We start from the raw sequence: 5,809 nt of genomic DNA, 5'->3' as shown, positions 1-5,809 counted from the left end.
TAACACCAAAAGTATCCAAATGTAAGACACCAAGATGTGCTACATGTCCTATGATTATCGAGTGTAATACTTTTATTTTCAAGAATGGTTTGAAATTTACTGTGAAGGTAAATATGAATTGTAAATCAAAAAATGTAATTTATGCAATCGTTTGTTCTAAATGTGGTGATTTTTACATCGGTCAAACCGGTAATGAACTCAGAACACGTATGACTGTACATAGACAACAAACTAGAACTGATTCTTTACGAAATCTTCATGTTAACAAACATATTCATGAATGTGCTGGAGATAAATTTAATGTATTACCTTTGTATCAACTATTTTCATCAGACACTATTTTAAGAGAAACGAAAGAAGACCAACTAATAAAAATATTAAAACCGAGTCTCAACAGGCCACAATAAAATTTTACGCCAAATTGTCCACCAATCTTGTGTACTTCGTGACGTCACGTTACTATTGTAGTGTGATGACATGTAATTGTGACGTCACGACGTTGTTCTCTTTTGAATAAACCTGAAGAGCCCTGTGAAGGGTGAAAGCAGCTAGTTTTTTAGTCGGTCGTTAATTTTATTTTTTCTATATATATATATATATATATAACCTCAATAATTTCTATAGAACACTTTGTGGCTGCCGCGACTTCCCACAGGAATATCTCTCGCTGGTTGCTCTTTATTTTACTTTTTTTTCGGTATGCAAACATAAAATATTAACTTCGATGCAGCTAACAATCAATACTCCGACCAAGGGCTGCTCTGAGAAGCACGAGATTAAAACAATTATTTTGATCGCAGTGACAAGTCAGACATGTTTAGTTGCTGTTATCACAAGTAGTCGGACCCATTACTGCAGCCAGGCTGTAAGAGCATGCTGAGGTTCAGGCACTGTCAATTCTAAATTATAACACCTTTATACATGTGTATAACCTCATATGCAGCCGGAGCTAGATTCACAGAAAAAGAATTGAAAATTAATGAATTTTCTGACTACAATTATTATTTGTATTTGCCCCTTACCCTGCTGATAATTGCTTACTGCCAACATAATTTAAGATCCTTAAATTGTTCTCGAAGGAATTCATTGATGCTTTTCCCTCAATTTATTGCCAAACCCATTATAATGCCAACATGCATATGTGTCCAGACAAATGATGGCAGTATAAAAAGGTTTTACTGTACGTATCATAAAAAGCTACACAAACATTGTAGATATCAACATTTTGCTATATTAGAATCATACAATAGAAAGCTAGACACAGTGTATTGCCTTAATAATGATATTGAAAAATCTTCAATAAATTATTAAATACATATTTCTGTCACTACTTTGGACCCCGTAATGATCACTTTGCAAGACATGAGTACTGTTTATCTATTTATATATACTTGCCAAATTTTTGAAATTTCCATGGAGGAGATTAATATTCTGTGTGCTCAAAATTGAAAACATAAATAAAGTGTGTGTATATTTATAATTATCCCCTAGAGACAAAATAACTTTTAAAATGAAATAGTTTGAGTTGTGATGTTCTTTCAGATGAATCCATTAAATCTTAAAATACAAGAATAGTTTAGTAAATTCACAAATTGTAAATGATAAATTTTAGGGTCCAAAATTGGGGGTCTCCCTAAAATAAAGGGAGAGTTGGCTAGTATGTTGTCTGGTTGCAATGATAATTAGTTACATTCTCATTATTCTACAAATTTAAACTGTGGGTGTGACAGGGTTTTTGCCAGCCATTTTGGGAAAAGGCCCCTGAGCAGGAATTACGAAAATTTCATCAGTGAAATACTAAACTCACATACATGTACCCGCCGGTTTGGAAAAATATCGTAAGTTCGACAAAAAGGAAAACCTGCCATGTGAGTAGTAAAAAGATTTCCTCTAGCTATAAAGGTTTATTACAGTAAAATGTATAGCAATAAATAAACACATACAATTACAGTGGTTTTTGTTTATTCAATTTCAAAATTTTGCTGTTATGTGTTTTGAATGCTCCTTCATGGACAGTTACAATTTGAATGCTGCACATATTTGTAACAGTAACAGCTGGAAACTTGTGTAAACAGACTTTATAATCCAATTGTGAAAATAAAGACTAAAATTGGGAAAATGCAGGGTAATTTTTCAATTGTGAATGGGTTCCTGTACCAGACCTTATAAACACTTACAAAACCCTGTTTGGTGTGTAAGTGTATCACTAGAAGATGTTTTAAAGTATAAACCCTTGTACTGGGAATCTGACAATTACTATAGGCACTGTATACAACCATGCACCAGGTCTGCCTGAAACCATTAGGCCTTGAAGTATGGAACACCAGACATGATCCTAGGATCAATAATATCACTGGTGTGGAGCTATGTGGGAGATAAACGAGAAAAATGACCAGTTCTGCGTGTGTTACTGGGTAGATTTACTGTAGGTGGTTCCAGCTACAGCATGTGGTAGATCCGTTAGTGTGAAGGCCAGAACACTTCTGTATAAGAATAAGATTTTAGAGCTTTTCTATATAATCAATCATGGAAAACATTGGTACCTGAGGCAGTGAAATCAGTACTGCAAATTAAATTAGATATAAATTAATACAGAAATAGCTTTCACCTTAAGCTTTCAACTTCATTATTACAGTTTTCATTAAAGTTGATCATGTAATATAAGCAGAGTTATATATGGAATACACAGTGAACAATACACAGAGGAAAGGTTCTTATTAAAAATACGATTTTGTAAAAAATACAAATTGAATATAACATATGCATCTACAACTTGCACATAAAATTGTCACATTCCAGGGGTTTTCTGGGACTTTTTTGAAGGAGAAACTCTGCTCCTTTCCCAAAACGTTTTCCTCTGATAAATTTATGTCAGCTGTTATATATTCAGGCGACAATGTAATAATCTAGCATATTAAGCCACGCATATATATGTATATATACTAATTACAGGTATGTATATAGTGTTTAGTATATTATTGATGTGATGGAGCAATATTATTGATGTAATATTAATGGAACAATTTCCAGAGTCATCACTGAGGGGTAATTATAACAGCTTCAACATTAACAGGTACTGTTTTAGCAATTGCAAATAGTGTCCAGGCCAACTAGTGGTGGACAAATGCTTAAACTCTTGAATGCTAAAAATATAATTAAGACGCGAAAGATTAACAGAGGCATTCATTTTGAAAGCAATCAATAGCTTGGCATTTTTTATATTTTGTCAGCCTCAAATTGGAAAACTGTGCACTAGCTAATATAACTAACTCGCAGATCCACTCGTTTGAAAGCTCGTTTAGTTAATTCACACATTAATCGTCTTTACATTCCAAGGATTGGTTTGGTTTTGCATGTTTGTGTTTTTATGTCCTATCAACATGATCATTTATAAGGACAAGCCAGATGTTTGGCGGTGGAGGAAAACTGGAGCACCTGGAGAAAAACAACTGACCTGCAGCTATGCCAAATATGGCAACTGCCCCATGTAGGCCTCAAACATGTGACCCAGGGTTAGGGGGCTGGTGATCATGATCGTAGAAGGTCAGACGCCTTAACCAATCGGCCATCGCTGCCCCCTAGTTTTTCAATGCATGGTGATGCATGAGTGATAGACCCAAAATTGACAATAGCCAATGGTCACATCTCACAGATTTTTTTGACCTTTTATATATATGACTATTTATGCATGTACAACAACAAACTTACATATTACCTAAATTAGAACTTCCTAACACTTGAACAAATTAACACAGAAACCAGTATGTCAGTTTTTACTAATAGCGATCGAACTTCACCTCTGAATTATTTTTGTTATACATGTACTTATAGAATTACTATATATCAAGACTTCAAATTGGGATTGATTCAGAACATATATATTGATACATGGAGACACACTATATGAATTGTTTATATGTTTGTTTGATGATTTCAATGACAGTACATATACCATACCGTAGTTGTAAGGAGAAGGCTTATATAGGTTTTGCCAGCTGATGCCCTATATCCCTTTGCATATTTTTTGCAATAAAATTTGTTGAAATGAAATATATATTGGTACAGCAAATATGATATATACTGTACATAAAGGATTGCACATCACCTATACCCCGCCCGGTATACAAAGACCTGATCTAAGGCTACACAAGTTATACATTACGAAGAAATTACATCACAATTCAACTTGGTAAACTGTATAGAGACTAATGAACCAGTGATGACTATATGGTCGTTACTACGCAATCATCCAGTTAATAGAAGTCCTGTAGCTGTGAATTAGAATGTAACAATCTGCATCATTACCCTCATTATAAAGATTTTCCTATAAAATCTTACAAATTGATTTTTTGCTCGATAAATGATCTTGCATATTTAATGATCAAAATGGCAAGAGACACTGAGTTACATATATATGCACAAGTGAAACTTTCATCCTTTAATGGTCAATTACAACAATGTCTGAACAGATTATTAAGATGATTTAAAGTCTGAATGATACGTCACCTTCAAAATATGAAAATCCAAATCACAGATTCCCTTCCATTTCCCACACAAACAGCATCAGGAGAGGAAGCACAGATCTATGAAAGCCCAGTATTGATCAACTAAAGCTGCCAGTTCTCAGATACACCAGCCTCCGTAGCTGAGCCAGGACTCGAGTCAGACGGGGACACAGGCTTATACAATCACAGGGTTCTACACAGCAAGACCTAGTTATGTGCGTGCAGTCATTCACCATTAATTGAATTGTGTTTGGTATTATTGGAAGAAAACAGCTACACTGTGTTATAAACTCTTTAAACACTAGTTGTAAACAATTAGGAACAGATCGAGATACTCTGTCGAGCAGGTCAAAGTTTTTTTCATTTTTCACTAGTAGGGGAGCCCTATTATGGGAGCCATAATACCAGTAGACAGATAAGTATACATGTGTACAAACAATAGTTGCACTGCATGTACATATACAACTGTATATATCTACCCATATAGTGCCCTGTACATGTATATACACAACTGTAAATATATACCCATATAGTGCCCTGTACATGTATATATACAACTGTATATATCTTCCCATATAGTGCCCTGTACATGTATATACAACTGTATATATCTACCCATATAGTGCTCTGTACATGTATATAAAACTGTATATATCTACCCATATAGTGCCCTGTACATGTATACACAACTGCATATATATATATATATAGAATAAAAACAAATTTTTCAGATCGTCCGCTAGGCCTTTCTGCCTTCTAGGGCTTCTTCAGGCGAATCCGCCTGAAGAAGCCCTAGAAGGCAGAAAGGCCTAGCGGACGATCTGAAAAATTTGTTTTTATTCTATATTTTCCTTCGCAAGGACTTATTTATTTATTATCTACTATATATATCATATAGTGCCCTGTATATGTATATACAACTGTATATATCTACCCATATAGTGCCCTGTACATGTAAATACAACTGTATATATATATACCCATATAGTGCCCTGTATATGTATATACAACTGTATATATCTACCCATATAGTGCCCTGTACATGTATATACAACTGTATATATCTACCCATAGTGCCATGTACATGTATATATAACTGTATCTACCCATAGTGCCATGTACATGTATATACAACTGTATATATCTACCCATAGTGCCATGTACATGTATATATAACTGTATCTACCCATGGTGCCATGTACATGTATATATAACTGTATATATCTACCCATAGTGCCATGTACATGTATATATAACTGTATATATCTACCCATAGTGCCATGTACATGTATATATAACTGTAT

The 5,809-nt window shown here is 34.3% G+C and overlaps 1 protein-coding gene across 2 annotated transcripts in view; it reads right to left on the bottom strand.

Annotated features, from left to right (window-relative positions):
- Positions 1-5,809, bottom strand: part of LOC110442889 (vesicle-fusing ATPase-like) — a 44,530-nt gene that overhangs the window by 31,485 nt on the left and 7,236 nt on the right. Inside the window, exon 1 of one of the 2 annotated variants that reach the window (XM_021486749.1) lies at positions 4,507-4,605. The exons of the other annotated variant lie outside the window; for it this stretch is intronic. The gene's annotated coding sequence lies outside the window, so the exon portion shown is untranslated. Of the gene's footprint in view, positions 1-4,506; positions 4,606-5,809 lie in introns of those variants that run through there. 2 annotated transcript variants of the gene reach the window in all.

The sequence above is a fragment of the Mizuhopecten yessoensis genome, unplaced genomic scaffold (genome assembly GCF_002113885.1).
Source record: "Mizuhopecten yessoensis strain PY_sf001 unplaced genomic scaffold, ASM211388v2 scaffold716309, whole genome shotgun sequence".
Classification (NCBI taxonomy): domain Eukaryota; kingdom Metazoa; phylum Mollusca; class Bivalvia; order Pectinida; family Pectinidae; genus Mizuhopecten; species Mizuhopecten yessoensis.
This window is presented reverse-complemented; position numbering and strand designations above follow the sequence as displayed.